At 42.9% G+C, this 20,750-nt stretch overlaps 1 pseudogene; it reads left to right on the plus strand.

Moving 5' to 3' along the window:
- Window positions 1–5,431: 5,431 nt before the first annotated feature.
- LOC133067904 (pregnancy-associated glycoprotein 1-like) overlaps window positions 5,432–20,750 on the plus strand; it is a 100,325-nt pseudogene continuing 85,006 nt past the window's right edge.

Genomic DNA, 20,750 nt, shown 5'->3' on the forward strand with positions numbered 1-20,750 from the left:
CGCAATATGTAAGGCAAATGCTAAAAAGAATGAAAGGGGAAATTAACAATAATACAATAATAGTGGGAGACTTTAACACCCCACTCACACCTATGGATAGATCAACTAAATGGAAAATTAATAAGGAAACACAAACTTTAAATGACACAATGGTCCAGCTAGACCTCATTGATATCTCTAGGACATCTCACCCCAAAACAATCAATTTCATCGTTTTCTCAAGGGTACATGGAACTTTCTCCAGGATAGATCACATCCTGGGCCATAAATCTAGGCTTGGTAAATTCAAAAAAATTGAAATATTTCTAGTCATCTTTTCTGACCACAAAGCACTGAGATTAGATCTCAATTACAGGGGGGAAAAAAAAAAAAAACTATTAAAATTCCACCATATGGAGGATAAATAACACGCTTCTGAATAACCAACAAGTCATAGAAGAAATCCAAAAAGAAATCAAAATATGCATAGAAAAGAATGAAAATGAAAACACAACAACCCAAAACCTATGGGACACTATAAATGCTGTGCAAAGGGGAAGGTTCATAGCAATAAAGGCTTACGTCAAGAAACAAGAAAAAAGTCAAATAAATAGCCTAATTCTACTTCTAAAGCAACTAGAGAAGGAAGAAATAAAGAACCCTAGGGTTAGTAGAAGGAAAGAAATGTTAAAAATTGGGGCAGAAATAAATGCAAAATAAACAAAAGAGACCATAGCAAAAATCAAAAAAACTTAAAAGCTGGTTTTTTGAAAAGATAAATAAAACTGACAAACCGTTAGCCAGACTCATCAAGAAAGAAAGGGAGAAGAACCAAATCAACAAAATTAGAAATGAAAATGGAGAGATCACAACAGACAACACTGACATACTAAGGATAATAAGAGACTACTACAAGCAGCTATATGCCAATAAAATGAACAACTTGGAAGAAATGGACAAATTCTTAGAAAATTTTAACTTTCCAAAACAGAACCAGAAAGAAATAGAAGATTTTAACAGGCCCATCACAAGCATGGAAATTGAAACTGTAATCAGAAATCTTCCAGCAAACAAAAGCCCAGAAGCAGATGGCTTCACAGCTGAATTCTAACAAAAATTTAGAGAAGAGCTAATACCTATCTTACTCAAACTCTTCCAGAAACTTGCAGAAGAAGGCAAACTTCCAAACTCATTCTATGAGGCCACTGTCACCCTAATACCAAAACCAGAAAAAGATGCCACCAAAAAAACAGAAAACTACAGGCCAATAACACTCATGAACATAGATGCAAAAATCCTTAACAAAATTCTAGCAAACAGAATCCAACAACATATTAAAAAGATCATACATCATGACCAAGCGGGCTTTATCCCAGGAATGCAAGGATAAATTTATATCTGCAAATCAATCAAAGTAATACACCACATTAACAAACTGAAAGACAAAACCATGTGATTATCTCAATAGATGCAGAAAAAGCCTTTGACAAAATTCAACATCCATTTATGATTAAAAAAAAAACCTCTCCAGAAAGCAGGAATAGAAGGAACATATCTCAACATAATAAAAGATATATATGACAAATCCACAGCAAACATTATCCTCAAAGGTGAAAATTTGAAAGAATTTCCCTTAAAATCAGGAACAAGACAAGGGTGCCCACTCTCACCACTGCTATTCAACATAGTTTTGGAAGTTTTGGCCACAGCAATCACAGCAGAAAAAGAAATAACAGGAATCCAGATAGGAAAAAAAGAAGTAAAACACTCACTGTTTGCAGACGACATGATCCTCTATATAGAAAACCCTAAAGACTCTACCAGAAAATTACTAGAGCTAATCAATGGATACAGTAATATTGCAGGATATAAAATTAACACACAGAAATCCCTTGCATTCCTATACACTATCAATGAGAAAACAGAAAGAGAAATTAAGGAAACAATACCACTCACCATTGCAAAAAAAAAGACTAAAATACTTAGGCGTATATCTACCTAAGGAAACAAAAGACCTATATATAGAAAACAGTAAAACATTGATGAAAGAAATCAAAGAGGACACAAATAGATGGAGAAAAGTACCGTGTTCATGGATCGGAAGAATCAATATTGTGAAAATGACTATAATACCCAAAGCAATCTATAAATTCAATGCAATCCCTAACAAGCTACCAAAGGTTTTTTTCACAGAACTAGAACAAATAATTTCATAATTTGTATGGAAATACAAAAAAACCTCAAATAGCCCAAGCAATCTTGAGAAAGAAGAAAGGAACTGGAGGAATCAACCTACCTGACTTCAGGTTCTACTACAAAGCCACAGTCATCAAGACAGAATGGTATTGGCACAAAGACAGAAATATAGATCAATGGAACAAAATAGAAAGCCCAGAGATAAATACACATAGCTATGGACACCTTATCATCAACAAAGGAGGCAAGGATATGCAATGGAAAAAAGACAACTTCTTTAACAAGTGGTGCTGGGAAAGCTGGTCAACCACTTGTAAAAGAATGAAACTAGAACACTTTCTAACACCATACACAGAAATAAACTCAAAATGAATTAAAGATCTAAATATAAGACCAGAAACTATAAAACTCATAGAAGAGAACATAGGCAAAACACCCTCCAACACAAATCACAGCAGGATCCTCTATGACCCACCTCCCAGAATATTGGAAATAAAAGCAAAAATAAACAAATGGAGCCAAATTAAACTTAAAAGCTTTTGCACAACAAAGGAAACTATATGCAAGGTGAAAAGACAGCCTTCAGAATGGGAGAAAATAATAGCAAAGGAAGCAACCGACAAAGGATTCGTCTCAAAAATATACCAGCAAATCCTGCAGCTCTATTCCAGAGAAATAAAAGACCCAAACAAAAAATGGGCAAAAGAACTAAACAGACATTTCTCCAAAGAAGACATACAGATGGCTAACAAACACATGAAAACATGTTCAACATCACTCATTACCAGAGAAATGAAAATCAAAACCACAATAAGGTACCATTACACGCCAGTCAGGATGGCTGCTATCCAAAAGTCTACAAGCAATAAATGCTGGAGAGGGTGTGGAGAAAAGGGAACCCTCTTATGCTGTTGGTGGGAATGCAAACTAGTACAGCCACTATGGAGAACAGTGTGAAGATTAGTTAAAAAACTGGAAATAGAACTGCCATATGACCCAGCAATCCCAGTCCTGGGCATACACACTGAGGAAACCAGATCTGAAAGAGACATGCTGATTCCCAATGTTCATCGCAGCACTGTTGATAATTGCCAGGGCATGGAAGCAACCTAGATGCCCATAAGCAGACGAATGGATAATGAACCTATGGTACATATACATAATGGAATATTACTCAGCCATTAAAAAGAATTCATTTGAATCAGTTTTAATGAGATGGATGAAACCGGAGCCCATTTTACAGAGTGAAGTAAGCCAGAAATATAAACAGCAATACGGTATACTAGCACATGTATATGGAATTTTAAAAGATGGTAACGATAACCCTATATGCAAAACAGAAAAAGAGACACAGATGTATAGAACAGACATTTGGATTCTGTGGGAGAAGTTGAGGGTGGGATGTTCTGAGAGAATAGCATTGAAACAAGTATATTATCAAGGGTGAAACAGATCACCAGCCCAGGTGGGATGCATGAGGCAAGTGCTCGGGGCTGGTGCACTGGGAAGACCCAGAGCGAAGGGGTGGGGAGAGAGGCGGGAGAGGGGATCGGGATGGGGAACACATGTAAATCCATGGCTGATTCAAGTCAATGTATGGGAAAAATCACTACAATATTGTAAAGTAATTAGCCTCCAACTAATAAAAATAAATGAGAAAAAAAAAGTCTTCTCCAAGGCCATAGTTCAAAGGGCATACATGTGTGTCATTTTTCAGTGATGTCATATTCTCCAGTTGGGATTTAACAACCAAAACTGAATTAAACAATATGCAAAAATGAGAATTAAGACACAGTGCCCCTCCTACATACACCTGGCAACAGGAGAGGCTCCTGTTGTATTCAGGGACAGGCCTGGATAGATCTCATGCAGGAATAGGCCCTGGCAGTCCTGGATGAATCATTAAACATGACTGTCTTTACTTTGGTTGCCAAAGCTGTTTTGTCTTCTTTGATTGGGAAGAACTTTCAAAACATTTTTTTTTTTTTTTTGGTATGTTTGCTTTTGCAGACAAAATTTTTCATGGTATAGACCCTATGGAAGAAATTATATCAAAAATATATCCATTTATTTTCAGCAGTTAAATTTGTTCGTTTGTATGTCCCTGATGACCTTTCTTTATAAATAGAAGGGAAACAAACATGTTCAGTATGCATTCAATCTCTCTTTAAATCAAGCAAATTGAATTAAAATCCTCTCTGTCCCCACTGCACTCCCAAGTCTAGGCTAGAAATAAAAACCTGCAGAGACTGAAGGCTGATTCCAGCACATCATGTGGATATTATGTTCCCACTGTTTTTTCGAAAAAAAAAAAAATGCTAACATTATAATCAGTGGATTGTACATAAATATCCAAACTTCTGATTCTGTTGAAAACATGGTCAACTGGCCTGCTTTCCAGCATGGTTGAAGTGGAGGAAAGGCTGCTCCCAGGGGTCAGGGTTCACTATGGCCTCCTAGTCATATTATCATTTCTCTTGGCTCCTGGGGCCATGAGTTTGTGAGAACTAGACTACTGGCTCTCTTAAGATAAAGACTACTTTTGTCTTGATCAACGTTGACTTTGAAGCCTTTAACCTAGAAGCCAGTACACAGTTCTTCCTTGTATGTTTGATGGATTATATAAAATACTTGTGGATGAACATGACATTTTTTCCAATACTGAAACCCATGCAATAGAACTACTGCTGAACCCTAAATCTTTGATGCAGACTGACATCACAGGTGCCCCTGATCTCTGCCATTAGACCCACTACCTATGGCCAGTTATATGTCCCTGGGCTGTCCCTGAAGTCTTCACTTTGCCATTTGACAACTTATCCTCCTAGCAATCTCCTCTGCAATGAAGACAGCAATACATATCTCATGAAGTGGCTAGGAAGATGACATGAAACCATGAATGTCAAGTATGGCCCCTAGTTACCATTTTCATGAAGTTCTTAGCAGATTTTTCTCCAAGTAGGCAAGGTTCTCCATCTCCTTAGATGTCCATGCAGATCAGTTAGATTTTCCAGCCAAGCTTCAAGGAAGAGATTACAGTTCAATTGTCTGTATTCTGAGAAGCTTCAAAGTCCACTCGGCAAGGACACTGATGAAGGTAAAGATTTTATCGAAAGCTTTGTGTTTTTATCAGATCTATTAGTGGCGTAAAAGGGAAAACGAGGGTAGGTCAGAGCATATATAACTTGGGGCTCCCAGTCACCACTACATGCTAAGAACCCGAACTTCTCTGAGTACTTGGAGCCAGGAAAGAAGCATGAAGTGGCTTGTGCTCCTCGGGCTGGTGGCCTTCTCAGAGTGCATAGTCAAGTAAGTATGGGGACTGTAATATGTGTCATCTTGCTTTCTCGGATTTTTCTTTTCATCTGATTATTCTTCCACCCATCAGGTTTAGATGGGAATGGAATATTTCCCTGACACTCTTAAAGTTCAACCCTTACTTATTAATAAGTATCTTGCTTTAGGAACTGTGGACCCCATGGTTCTTGGTGTAGATTTGCATGGTTGCACAACTCTTGGGGTCCAGGCATGACCTATTGAAAATGCAACTCCTTACAACTGTTCAGTGCACAGTCTATGCAGATGTCCTGTGGAATAACACTTTTCTACATTTTATTCAACATGTCCTCTTTGTTCCCTGTCTACTTCATTGTGTATATGTCTATCTCTGCATCTCTGTATCATTATCATTTACCTCTTCATCTTTTTGGAAATCTCTGTGAGTGTATTTCTCTCTGTGTTTTTTTCCTTTACTTTTTCTTTTGACTCATCCTTCCTTCTCGAGCCTCTGAATTTCCCTAACTTGTTCCCTATCTCCTGGATTCTACTTTCAACTCCCTCTTCTCTTTCAACTTGGAGAAATATACTGTGTTTTATTCAGTTTTATATCTGACAAGCAGTGTGATCACAACCAACTCAGTAACCTCTTGCATTTCAAATTGCTCCATTGTAAAATAGCATGAGTCCCCCTTCTATCTCCTTCCTTGAGGTTCTATGAAAAGGATAGAGTGGGATGGCACCAGTGATGCTAATGACTGTGATTGTTGAGACTTCCTATTTATCAGGTACCTTATATCCATCACTTCACTTATCCCCAGTATATTCTATTTGGAGGGATACTATTGTTACATTCCATCATTTTACCGAGGCAGAGACAGAGATACCACATGGTCATATGTCTTATCCCAGATTGCAGAACAGAACCTGTAATCAAACCTATGTCTTTGCCACTGTATATGCATAAAATTCTGATAATAATGTGCCTCATAAAAATGACTAGAAAATACACAGGGCCATTACAACGACAGCTTTACCTGAACACTGACAGCTAATTGTAGCTTCTTCTTTGTTTTTTTTGCAAATGCTCGATAAAGAATACCTCTCGAGAGTGAAGCTGATGAGAAAAACCCACAGTGAAAAAAACATGCTGAACAATTTCCTGAAGAAACATGCTTAGAGACTGTACCTGACTTCTTCTCCTGGCTCAAATATAACTATTCTGAGAAACATCCAGGATGTATTTTGGGAGGATGGTGCTCCACAGTGCCCCCTCATGCTCTAGCCTAGCACCAGGGCTCATCTGGAGGTGCCAGGTGGGATGTGGTGTTGGGGTACCTGCAGGAGGCAGAAACACTGGAAAACAGGGACCCTGCCCAGAGGAGAACACACTCTCATCCTCAACTATTGGTCTTTGTGACTGGGCCCGGCAATTACCAGGTGGCAGGTAAATACTCATTTCTGTGTCAAAGATGTGTCATTGGTTTGAAGGAGATTGTTCCTTCTTCAATAAGTGAGTCAGTCAGTTACAGATGAAGAGTGAACCATCACTGATCAAATGGTAGAACCAATGGCAAAGCAATTGTGAATCCCCAGGCCGAGGAATTCAGTTTCCACAGATGCAAGAACCAAAGCTGTAATAAGATACTGAAACCATATTCCGTGTAAAGCCTTAAGTATCTAACTCTGTGGTTACTGTTTTTAGCTTAGAAAAAGGGCTTATTTTGTCTTCAAGAATGCTCATGCCGGCCTGAGATATAGGCATATTAGTAAATACATATCAAATGAAAGGGTCACCTCTAGTAAAACAGATGCAGGACCTTCTGGCAGGACCATTCCTAGCCTAAATCCCATAGATAATGGCCATCTTACCCACAGGATCCTGTCCCTGGGTAGGCAGTGCCCATGTTGACACAGGAGCACACAGATTAGCTAACCCAGAGAGTGGCTTGAGATGGGGACTTGCAGCTTCTCTGCCCATGAGCAGTTGAAGGTTCATTTTGCTGGGAGCCATAAGAGGGGAAAAAAGCACCCACTTTTATTCTCAGACTGTTCCATACACTTTCAGGGGATAACTGGTTTAGTCCTGCAAGAACCTCATACAGCAGTTACTCTGATTAACTCATGGGACATATGAGGAAACTGAGGTGCAGGCAGCAAGGGCCTTGCTGAGGACACACATGTGGTAAACAGTGGAGCTCGGCTGGCTTTTCAGGACTGAAGTTGCTGTGGGGTGTTTCAGGACAGAATAAAACTGATCTGAGGACCCTCGGGGCAGTCAAGGGCTTCAGGTAGCCAGACTGGGAAACTGGAGGCTTGATAATTTAGGGGGCCTGATAATTGACTTCTCACTCTGGCAGGCCTTTGAGTGTCCAACAAAACTTATGGCCTCCCCTCCCCACCCCCAACTACTTCAGTAGTTCCCCCCTCTCTCTTTCTCTCTCATACACACTCACACAAAGACACACATATCCCCAAAAGTCAATCCCCAGGCAGGAATTTCATAGATCCCTGCAAGCAAGAATGTGTTTTCGGCTTCTGTCTTCCTGGACAGATGCAGAATCCACAGTGCCTTACAGAGAATGCAGTCCATTCCTGCCGGTAGGTCACAGTGATGCCAAAGAGAAGGCTGCCTTGCTCTCGGCTCCTTTTGTCCACAAGGGGGCACCGATGGGCCCTGACCTGACTCAGTTGCCCCACCTGTACAGAAGCCACGAGGCCAATTTGACTCACTCAGGTGGTGTCTTTCAGAGAGGCAGATGTTTTAAAATTCACAGCCTCTCTCAAATGGAACCCAAATTTCCCTCCCAGTTTGGTCTAACCATGTGAGGTCCACAGAAGACACCCCCAGCCTCAATTCTTCTCTAAGGATCTAATGTCAATGCACCCCAGCACAGTCATAGCCCCACTTCACATATCTGTAAGTGGGATTACTCTTCTCTCCCACAGATTGGGGACCTTGTAAGTACTGACCAGCCGTTCAGTCTAAGCGTGACACAATCTGGGTTTGAGGGAATGCCTTTTGATGGCGTCTTGGGCTTGAGCTATCCCAACTTATCTCTCACTGTATGCATCCCTATCTTTGACAACCTGAAGAATCAAGGTGCCATTTCTGAGCCTGTTTTGCCTTCTACTTGAGCAAGTAAGTCTGAGATGGACAATCTGTTTCTCCAAATGAGCTGTAATTTGTTTTCAGTTTTAGGAAATTTATAGAACACTTGATAAAGGAGTATCCTGAGAGATAATCTAATCCAGGATAACTATGACCCCAGGGCCCTACCTGGCTTCACCACTGGCTTTTATAAATAATGTTTTATTGGAACATAACCCTGCTCCTGGGCTCAAGATCAGTACCTTGGTCTAGGGGGATGAGTGAGGAGGAAGACTAATGGAAGTCAACAGGAAACAAGTTGAAGGAAGAGGTATTAGGATTTGCTTATGAATTTGATAAGGAAGGAGAAGGATGGTGGATATCTTTCCTTCCTCATTAGCATTTCACTGCAAGCCCAGGACCAGCTACCCAATTTGTAGGAGCCAGTGAAAAACGAAAGTGTGGGACACAAAACAAAAGTGTGGGACCCCTTGTTCAAGAAATATTAGGCATTTCAAGACAGGGAGAGCAGAGATGGGGTCCCTTCTGAGTGTGGGGCCCTTTGGACAGTAGAGGTCACAGGCCAGTGGAGCCAACTCTGGATGACCTGATCCCACACCCTTAGCACTCCCAGGCCTTGATTTTCCTGAAAAATGACAAAGTGGACAAGGGGAAAGCCAAAATGTTTCAGCACCCTGTCCTCTGAGGGTGTCTGAGCACTCATGTCACAGGAGGTCCAGGGCATCTACAGAAAATATAATGGGTGGAGCCCAGCAAGGTGACTCAGCGTCTAACCTCCTCTGTGCCACTCAGTAGCCAGTAACTAACATCAGTCTGGTTCTCAATTGCTCCTAGCCTCAATTTCTGCATCTGTCCATGAGGACCTTATTAGGGCCTAAGGGGTGGAGAAGCAAAGCTCTCAGACAGTGCTGTTGTTGCCATCCTCCAAAGATCCCCCTGCTGTCTTCTCTCTACAGAAGCAAGCCGGAGGAGAGTGTGGTGATGTTTGGTGGAGTGGATAAATCCTACACCCAGAGAGCTCTCAACTGGGTACCATTGATCCAAGCAGGCAACTGGCATGTACACATGGACCAGTTAGTCACTCCCTCTGAGGGTCAGCCCAAGGGATGCTCCACATCAGTACATGAACACGGGCAGACACTCACAAATGGATTTTCAGACACATAGTCACACAAATATATACACCATCCATAATTATACAGACAGACACACAGACACATTGAAACATGCAAGCAGACACATATAAATATACACAGAGACACATATAAACATGCATAACTAGTCAAAGACACAGAAGCACACACAAAGACACATACAAACACACATACAAACAAACACACAAGCCCATAGACATGCAAACAGCCCATGGGTTCATAATCCCCAGGCCTCCTGACCAGGGCTCAGAGCAGGGTCCTCACAGGGTCCAGAGAGGTCTGTGCAGCTGGGAGAGCACTGCACCCGCCTGTGACGCAGGGAGCATGGTCAGAGGACTCTGCAGTGTGGTGAATAGGATCAGGGAGGATTTCACCAGCCTGGATAGTGTTATGATAAGATGACCAACTGTCCAGGGCTACCTGGGACCAAGCAAATTCTCAGTACCCTCAGACAAAAGCTGACCTGTCCTTTGGAGTTTCCGTGTGCTAGTCATGTATTTCCTGGCCAGGGTCTCAGGGTCTGAGCTGGTTGTAGGAGCAGTGCTGGGAGACACCCTCTCCCAGAAGAGCCCCTCTGTCCCCCTACATGATAATCTGCTGCCCCTGGGAATCTCCATCTTCACCCTGTGTTTGACCTATTATTTGTTCCCCACCAGATACAGCTCTCTAGATGGTTCTCACTATTTTCACAGTCTTCATTCACTCATTGAACAGACAGACATGGGGCATCCACTGTGTGCCAGGCACTTTAGGGAGGCAATGAGAATAAAACTTGCCCTCACATCTAAAAAGGCAGATACACGGAAATGACACACACAGTTAGTGAATTGTGACTTTGGTACATGGTAGACGTGAGGAAGGGTCTACAGAGAGTGACCAAGACAGGAGACTGATAACAATACAAAACAATACAATTAAGCTGGAATCTGGAAGATGAGAAGAAATTTGTTAGTCAAAGGGGAGGGGAGTCTTCTAGGAGGGAAAACCAGCTTGTGTCAAGGTACAAAACATCCTGGTGTATTCAAGTAGTGCATTCAAGGATATCAAGCGAGATGCCGTGTCAATAGCAGATAAAGAGAGTCAGGGAAAGAAACAAAGGGCTATTTAGGAGACGGTCAGGAATGGGGCAGCTCTGGGGAGATCACAGTGACCTTTATGCCCCTTTGTTCCACTGTCTCTCAGAATCTCCATGAGCAGATGTATTATTGCTTGTTATGGTGGCTGTGAGGCCATTGTGGACACCAGGACATCACTGATTCTTGACTCAAGAAGACTGATCAATAACATCCAGAGGCTCATCGGCACCACGTCACGGGGTTCTGAGGTGAAGGGTCATGCCCCAGGGTCACTCCCAGTTTCCACACAGAACAAGGATCTCTAGGGCCAATCTCTCTCCCTCTCTCTCTAACAGCACTACGTTTCATGTTTTGCAGTCAATACCCTGCCCTATATTATCTTCACCATCAACAGCATCAACTACCCACTGCCAGCTCAACCTACACCATCTAGGTGAGGGGACAACACTGAGGGTTGGTTCTCAAACTGGAGCCTGCAGGAACCCTTGGGCTACTGCTGGGAGGAGGGAGCCCTCTGCAGGCCATGTCACACCATTTGCAGATGCTCTGAGCCTTGTGGCTGGGCCAGTGTCTCCCACAGAACCAACTACTTGAGAGTAAAGGGTCGCCTGGGACACTGATCATCCTGAAATAAATGTGGACACGTCACACCATGCTGGCGTGGTGGGAGTCACAAGGCGAGGGGAACACTGAGGTCCTCAGTCCTCAGAGAGCTTCACTTCAATCTGAAAACTTAGGGGCATGAACATGAAAGTCAGCCCTAGCAGTCCCTGAAATAGGCCATGTTACAAGGAGAATGGCTGGGGACAATCCCAGTGTGATGTCCCATCATAAATTAACAGTCTCCCTTCCCTTCTCAAAGTTTTCCTGCTTTGGATGATAAATTACGTGGTCAGCCTAGATCTCGGCTGCTTCTTCCCCTTGCTCTGGCCAGGTGCCCCCTTTATGAATTGGGGTACCTGACCCCTCTGTGGGGATGTTGGATACTAAGGTGAATAAAGGGTGCATGGTGACTGCTCAGCCCCGGCACAGGGTGGAGGCTTCATGTCAGCCCCCTGTGGGAGTACATAGCAGGCTGATGGGCTCAAAGAAGGCTTTCAGGAACTGAGGGAATTTCAGGAATTCTAAAACCACAAACTCATGGAGCCATATAGAGGGTTGCTTGATTCTAGGCAACACTGCACTGGATTCCATGCAAATGGCATCCCAAGGTGCTCTACATTGGGGCACTGGGGACTTACTAGGGGTGATGAGGGATATGGACTGACCGGTGGGAATCAGGAACCAGAGTACATTACCCAACCAAGCCTGGAGTGGCCAAAGAGGGTGAGTGTGGGCTGAAGGAGGCTTCCCAGAGCTCCTGAGTTAAGTCTTCAAAAACGTGTTGTGGGCACTATTATATTTAATATGGATAACCAACAACAAGTTACTGTGTAGCACAGGCAATTCTGCTCAGTTATATGACAGCCTGGATGGGAGGGGTATCTTTGGGACCAGGATACATAGATACATACACTTGAGTCTGTTTACTCTCCACCTGAAACTCAGAATATTGTTACTCAGCTATACTCCAATAGAAAATAAAGGTTTTTTAATAAAGTTAGGATTGTGGGGATACAGGTGGACAACCTTCATTCTCTGAAGAGAAAACAAGGAGCAGGAGTCAGAAGGAAAGAAACAGGGAGTGAGGAGAACCAGGGGACACTCTTGTTCTTTTCTAATAATTGTATTGAAGTGTGGCTGATCTTCAGTGTCACCTTAAGTTCTGCTGCACAGCAATGTGACTCAGTTATACACATAATATATATATATTCTTTTTCTTATTCGCCTTCATGTGGTTTATCACTGGATATTGAATACAGTTTGTTACTCTCTACAGTAGGACTTTATCATTGCACTGTTTGCCCAGCTCCCAGTCCTCCACTCACCACACCCTTCCTCATGGCAGCCGCATGTATGGATCCTTTTTGATTTTGGATGAACTCTCACATTCCCTGCTGCTCATAAAACCACTTGAGGTTTTTCCCTCTTACCAAAAGAGGGAAATAAAACCAAGAACGGTGCTCTGTCTCGTTATTGGGGTGAGTCATCAATAAGGGCTCAGGCTGACTGGTGTGTATCTGACTCTCCTAGGGTTCTGACAGTGACTGCTATATCACATTTCAAGAGAACCCAGTGAGTACATCTACAGAGACCTGGATCCTGGGTGACGTCTTCCTGAGGCTGTATTTTTCGGTCTTTGATCGAGGAAATGACAGGATTGGCCTGGCACAGGCAGTGTAAACGCTTGGAGTGATTCAGCAATCAGTAAGGCCACTCCTAACACACACTCACATTCACTTAGGGCACTCCTGCCCAGGATGCTGATGAACTGTATTTGGTGGTCTGCACACCCTGTTCTCAGTAAAGAATAAAGGGTTTCACTCATAGTGGTGCTGAAACAAATGGGTGCCTCTGTTTGTGTCTGGGAGTGAAGGATCTAGAACCTAGTCTGAATCAAAATTGAGAGGAGCCCAACTCTAACTGGCTTCAAGGAAAAGGGAGACTCACTGAAATGATTCTGGGAAACCAGGACACAAGAATCAGAGCGAATACAAAGATCTCAGTGACTGGACCCAAGAAATCAGAAGTCATCAGTTCTCTCTTTCTCACCCTCACTCTTCCCCTTCCCTCTTCTTTGGGGGTCTTAGCCTGACAACTTTCTTCCTTAAGGCTTCTACACTTAGTGTGGGAGTCCAAGCTAACTGCGCTAGGGTTTTATATCCCCAAGGTATCACCTAGTAAGGAAAGAAGCTCGGGGATATCAGAGTTCAATGGTGTTCTCTGAATGACCCACCTCAGATCACCTGTACATCCCCAGATCAGCAATCCTGGCAGGGCCATGAGGCCCTATGACTGGGTTTACATGGTCATTGGCCATGACCCAGCAGCACACATGATTGTCAGTTTCCTTCAGAACTACATGACTGAAGCTTGGGAAATGTAGCCCCAAGGATAGTGACTTTGGGATGGTCTAGGCCATGGAAGAGTTTGTGATGACCCACCAACTCCACCACCTCCTCATTCAGAGGAATTCTAAGGGCTAATAAAATAGACTCTCTTCGTCCCATCTCAGATAATCTTATCACTGGGCTTCTCCTCCAGGGGAGTTTGGGAGAGGTAGTTCATGCAGAGCTGGTTCCCTCTTGTTCCCACACTCCACTCACCAGCTGTCTGCCACATATGCCTGCTCTGTCCTTTCCAGTCCTACTTGGCAAATGGTGGCCTCAGTGGATCCCTGAGCCAACCCCCTCCTCCAGGGCCCAGAATGCCCCTTCCTTGGCCTCCAATGCTTCTGGGGAGATGCAACGCATGTATCGGGAGAGCCAGGGTTCACAGAGCCTTCAGCCTTGGCTTCCTCCAAGGGTGGAGCTACTAACTATTTGCTTGGAGCTGCCAGGGTTAGACACTTTTGTAGTGGAAGCATCTGTTCTTTCCACCTGGAGGCCCTCAGTAGATGGCTCAGCTGAGACAGCAGGGGTCAGAGGTTGATTTCTTTCAGAGTGACTAGTTTGATCTCCTTGTTGTATAAGGGACTCTCAAGAGTCTTCTGAAGCATCACAGTTCAAAAGCTCAGTTTTTTGCCATTCACCCTTTATTATGGTTCAGTTAGCACATCTATGCATGATTACTGGAAAAATCATAGTTTGGACACTACAGACTTCTGTAGCAAAGTGAATTTCTGCTTTTTAATACACCATCCAAGTTTTTCATTGTCTTTCTTCCTTGCAAGGAACAAGTGTGTTTAGTGGTTATGGCCACCATCCTCAAGGCTAAATAATGATTGAAGCCAAATGACCTCTATTTCTGAACCATGAGACAGAACTCTGACTGAGTTGATGCTTCTGTTTTCTGGGCTCCAACAAGAGCTAATGTTTACTGGCTCAGGTTACTCCCTTCCCAGCCTTACCTGTCAGCCTTTCCTTGCCAATTACTTCTAGCCTGAAATTACACTGTAAGGTGAGTTGTTAGGCTTTTGTTCTCTTGTCAGTTTCCCACATCTGCAGCATAGCAACAAATAGCTCTTATGGCTACTTGTTAGCAACAACTATGGCGACTTGTACAGTCCAATCTTAGCCTGTTAAATGAAACTGTCCCCATTTGGCCCCTCATGTTTAAATTTCCTACAGTTGCCATAGATACCTTCTTATTCTTGCTGTTTAATGACGAAATATGAGTGGACCTCATCTAGTTTTCTTTCCCAAGCATGACTCCAACCATGCAGTGAAGTAAGCAGACACTGAGTCATCTAACTACCCACAGGAATTGAGAAACGCAAACCACCGATCTTGCATTTCTTGCTTGCCCCAAAACACCACTGAAGTGATCTGCTGCAACAAAGTGATACATTGGCATGTACATTCCAGAAGGGACACTTTTTCTAGATTTGTTTCCCACCTAGTGCAGAATGTTTACCACATGCCTCACCCTCCAGCAGCTGGTCACCTGGTCTTTGCAGACTCAGCCCACTCCAGTTTCCTTCCACATTGCTCAGTAAAATCTAGAGCACAAACTCAGTCAAATCTCTCACTCCTGCAGAAAACAGTTTTTTTTTTTTTTTTTAATTTGTTTGTTTGTTTTAGAAAAGAATGTTTGGTAACACATTCAATATATTGTGCTCCTTGCCTTGGACTCAAGGACCTGCACCAGAGAATTGGAAGCCTCCCTTTCCACCTAAATCTTTCTCCACTCCCACCAGGGCCAGAAGCTTCACTGGACCCTCTGTTCTCATTGGTATTATTCAGTTGCTAAGTCATGTCTGACTCTTTGTGATAACATGTATGGCAACAGAACAGGCTTCCCTGTCTTACACTATTTTGTGGAGTTTCCTCAAACTCATGTCCATTGAGTCGGTGATGCCATCTCACCATCTCATCCTTTAGGTCCCTCTCCTTCTGCCTACAATCTTTCCCAGCATCAGGGTCTCTTCCAATGAGCTGCCTCTTCACATCAGATGGTGTAAATTTTGGAGCTTCATCTTCAGCATTAGTCCTTCCACTGAATATTGTTCTGCCACTTCGAAAACAAAACTCATGTTTCCAATCATTAACAAAATTGAGCATTGATGAAGTTTAATAGAACAGGGATATTTTCCTCTGGGAAATCCCAGCATTGCTGCCCTGCCTTTCTCTTACCATTTTCTCCACCTGGCATAGAATTGCTTCCCTACAGCTTCTCCAGCTTAAAACTGCCTGCCGACACATCATTGTCAGCTATCCAGGAATTGTTCCTTCCTCCTTCCCCAAAGACTTCTGCCTGCTCCCTAATTGCCCTGTGTACATCAGTTTAGTTCAGTCTCTCAGCCATGTCCAACTCTTTTCTATATAATGGGGTACAGCACGCTAGAGTTCCCTGTCCATCACCAACTCCCACAGTTTGCTCAAACTCATGTTCATCAAGTTGGTGATGCCACCCAACAATGTCATCTTCTGTCTTCCCCTTTGCCTCCTGCCTTTAATATATCCCAGAATCAGGGTCTTTTCTGAAGAGTCAGTTCTTCCCATCAGGTGGCCAAAGTATTGGAGGTTCAACTTCAGCATTTGTCCTTTCAAAGAATATTCAGGAATGATTTCCTTTAGGATGGGATGGTTGGGTCTCCTTGCAGTTCAAGGGACTTTCAAGAGTCTTGTCCAACATCACATTTCAAAAGCATCAGTTCTTTGTTTCTCAGCTTTCTTTATGGTCCAACTCCGACATCCACCCACGACTTCTGGAAAAAGCCATAGCTTTGACTATACAGAGGTTTACTGGTAAAGGAATGTCTCTGCTTTTTAGTATGCTGTCAAGGTTTTTCATAGTTTTATTCCAAGGAGCAAGTGTCTTTTTTTCCACAGCTGCAGTCACTATATGCAGTGATTTTGGATCCCAGGAAAGTAAAGTCTGTCACTGCTTTCATTGTTTCTCCATGTATTTGCATGAAGTAATGAAACTGGATGCAATTATCCTTTTTTTTTTTTTTTTTTTGATCTCTACATACCATATGAAAGCCATCCACAAGAATTTAAATGCAAAAAGGCAAAATGGTTGTTTGAGGAGACCTTACAAATAACTTAAGAAAGAAGAGAAGCAAAAGTCAAAGGAGAAAAGAAACACATACCCATGTAAACGTAGAGTTACAAAGAGTAGCAAAAAGAGATCTAAAAAAGCCTTCCTAAGTGATAAGCGCAAAGAAATAGAGGAAAACAATAGCATTCGAAAGATCAGAGAGATCTGGTCAAGAAAATTAGAGGTAGAGAAGGAACATCTCATGCAAGATGAGCACAATGAAAACCAGAAATTGCATGGATCTAGCAGGAGCAGTATATATTAAGAATAGCTTGAAAGACTATATAGAAGAACTATACAAAAAAGATATTAATGACCCAGATAACCACAATGGTGTGATCACTCACTAGGGCTAGACATCCTGAAATGCAAAGCCATGGGGGCCTTGAGAAGCATAACTACCAGCAAAACTAGTGGAGGTGATGGAACTTCAGTTGAGCTATTTGAAATCCTAAGAGATGATGTTGTTAAAGTGCTACACTCAATATGCCAGCAAATTTGGAAAACTCAGCAGTGGCCACAGGACTGGAAAGGTCATTTTGATTGCAATCCCAAAGAAAGGAGATTTCAAAGAATGTTCAACTACCACACAGTTGCACTCATCTCATATGCTACCAAAGTAATTTCTCCAAGCAAGTCTTCAACAGGACATGAACTGTGAAATTCTATAGGTTTAAGCTGGATTTAGAAATGGCAGAGGAAGCAGGGATCAAATTGCCAACATCCACTGGATCATAAAAAAAAGCAAGAGAATTCCAGAAATACACCTACTTTTGCTTTATTGACCATGCAAAAGATTTTGACTGTGGATCACAACAAACTCTGGAAAACTTACAGAGATTGGAATACCAGGCACCATCTTACTTGCTTTATGAGAAATCTGTATGCATGTCAAGAAACAACAGTTAGAACTGAACACGGATCAAAAGACTGGTTACAAATCAGGAAAGGAGTATGTTAAGGCCATATATTGTTGAGAGAATCAATTCCTATGCAGATTGATAAGAAGTCCAGGGGTCCCCAAGGAGCGAGGGGTCTGGAATTCTCAAGAAGGAAAAAAGGACAAACTTTTTTTGTCCCTCTACATCCCTTAGGATTATATAATGATAATGATTCCTGCTTGAGGACAGTCTCCGGAAAAAAAAAAAAAAAAAAAAAAAAACCTGGCTAATCCTGTTATCGTAAGGTGTAAATTATGGGAGTAGGTCTATTGAGGTCTTTACAACATCCAGGCATTATTTTGATTTACTGTAATAACTAATGAGAGAGTATATAACTCCATGGCTAACTTTAGCAAGGGGGTACTCTTTATACCCCCTTCTGATGCCTATGTCAGTAGCTTTCTCTATCTCCTTTATACTTTAATAAAACTTTATTACACAAAAGCTGTCAGTGATCAAGTCTCATCTCGGGCCCCAGATTGAATTTTCTCCTCTGGAGGCCAAGAAACCCGGCGTCTTTGTGTGGTTCAGCAACAACCTTTCATCTTGGGGGGATCTTCAGGACAAGGTAAGGATGCTTGGAGCTCTAGTTCCTTGTTCTCCTAGCGAACACGTTTTCTGCTGTACTTTACTAACTCTATAGTGTGCTTGTGTGAATGAATTACACACCCTGCATAAAGCACGTGTGGAGCCCTCCTCTGTGATTCCGTGGTGACCTCATACGGCTTATGGCAGATACCTGTTGGGGGTTTATACCGACCTGCCAATGCCAAGAGGCACCCATGGCTCCTTTGGGGAACCCACCAGAAATGGGTAAAGCGTGTGAACTGAACTCTCCTTTTTGGTCAAAATTTTTGGTCTCTTTGACTATTTCAGAACTCCTTGGAATTAGCACTAACCTAATCTGTTGAATCATAGACTGTCAAGGGACTTGTGCTCTATGCTATTACTGTGCATGATGACTTCAGTCCCAAAGTTGGAATGGTAGTCAGGAAGCGCCTAGCCTTGGAAGGCATGGAAAATTTGGAAGCTAGATGGAACTCTAGCTTCAAGAGCATCCCTGAGGTTAAAGGTTACTCAGACTGGAACTACAAGGGATTCCCCCACCCCTTTGGTAATGCTGGCTCTTAGTGGACCAGAGGAGACTCTTATACTGGTGTGGTGATGCTTAGGAGGCTCTTATATTGGTGTGGTGAGGTTTGGAAGGAACATCTCAGTTTTACCTTCGTATCAGTTGTATTGTGGTCAGGAATCTACTCATGGTCTTGCACAGGCACTCAGGTGATGAGAATGTTTCCCCCAGCAGTTTAGCCTGGGAGGCATTCTGGAAGGTTACTCTATTTGCACCCCAGGTTGCATCAGAGGCAAGCAAGGTTGTAATGGTGAGGAGCTGGATGTCAGTCACGGATACCATCAGGTTTACCCCTGGTGGATCTCCACCCCATTTCGGTGATAGAACCGGGAGGGATGAGTAGGTCACCTGTGTCGGTAAGGGACAGACTAAGTCTGACCAGAAAACAAAAGCTTTGGTGTAAAGTCTGTCTATACCCCCATCTAGAGCACGCAGGGTTGCTTCCAGTAGAAAGAGGGTGCTGGTCGCTTTTTTTTTTTTTTTCCCTCTCTTATAGTCGGGAACTTAGAATTCCAGCCTCACTACTTTGAACTGTATCCTGAAAAACTGGGATAGATTTGATCCCCAGGGCTTAAAGAACACACCTGACCTTCCTATGTGATACTGCATGGCCACAGTATCCATTGGAGGACAGCAAATGGTGGCCAGTTGGAGGGTCTCTTAAGTATAATACTGGTTTACAATTAGACCAGTTCTGTAGAAAACAAGGGAAATGGGTAGAAGTAGCATATGTGTTGCCCTTTTTCTCTCTGTGAAATATGCCAGACTTAGGTCCTAAGGAAATAGATCTGGGTGTGAAATCTTCAGCTCCCTCCTGTCCTCCTACTTTGCTAGTTGAGGTGGAGGACAGGAGACAAAGATATAAAGAAAAGCAGGTTTCTCCAATCTATCCCTCGGATCATATGCACAGAGCAGCCAGAGAGACTGAGGAAGAGCCACACAAGCTGTTGCTCTTCATGAAGCACCCACCAGGAGAAATAATCAGTCTATGAGCGTTAATAAGCCTTTTTCTTATCAAGAACTACAAAAAATCAAGGAGGATCTGGAGACTATTTAGAAGACCCAGAAAAATATATTAGAGCTTTTAAAGGTGTTACTCTGCTTTATGACCTTATTTGAAAGGATGCAATGTATGTCTTGGGACAAACGGTGACACCTGACTCAAAGATTAGGGTTTTGGGGAAAGCGGTTGCTTATGGAGATGAATGGTTTGGTAAGAGGGATGAGGAGATAACAAACTTCCCCACTGGAAATCAGGCAGTACCAAATACAGAACCAGACTGGGACTTCATACAGCTAAAAGAAGATGAGATCAGAGTCATTTTGTTAGATGTGTTCTTGAAGGACTCAGGCAAGCATGTGCTAAGCCTTTCAGTTCAGTTCAGTTCAGTTCAGTCACATAGTCGTGTCCAACTCTTTGTGACCCCATGAATAGCAGCATGCCAGGCCTCCCTGTATATCACCGACTCCCAGAGTTTACTCAAACTCATGTCCATCGAGTCGGTGATGCCACCCAGCCATCTCATCCTCTGTCGTCCCCTTTACCTCCTGCCCCCAACCGCTCCCAGCATCAGGGTCCGTTCCAATGAGTCAACTCTACACATGATGTGGCCAAAGTACTGGAGTTTCAGCCTCAGTATCAGTCCTTCCAATGAACACCCAGAACTGATGTCCTTTAGGATGGACTGGTTGGATCTCCTTGCAGTCCAATGGACTCTCAAGCGTCTTCTCCAACACCATAGTTCAAAAGCATCAGTTTTTGGGCACTCCACTTTCATCACAGTGCAACTGTCACATTCA

Source organism: Dama dama, chromosome 2, assembly GCF_033118175.1.
Source record: "Dama dama isolate Ldn47 chromosome 2, ASM3311817v1, whole genome shotgun sequence".
Taxonomy (NCBI): domain Eukaryota; kingdom Metazoa; phylum Chordata; class Mammalia; order Artiodactyla; family Cervidae; genus Dama; species Dama dama.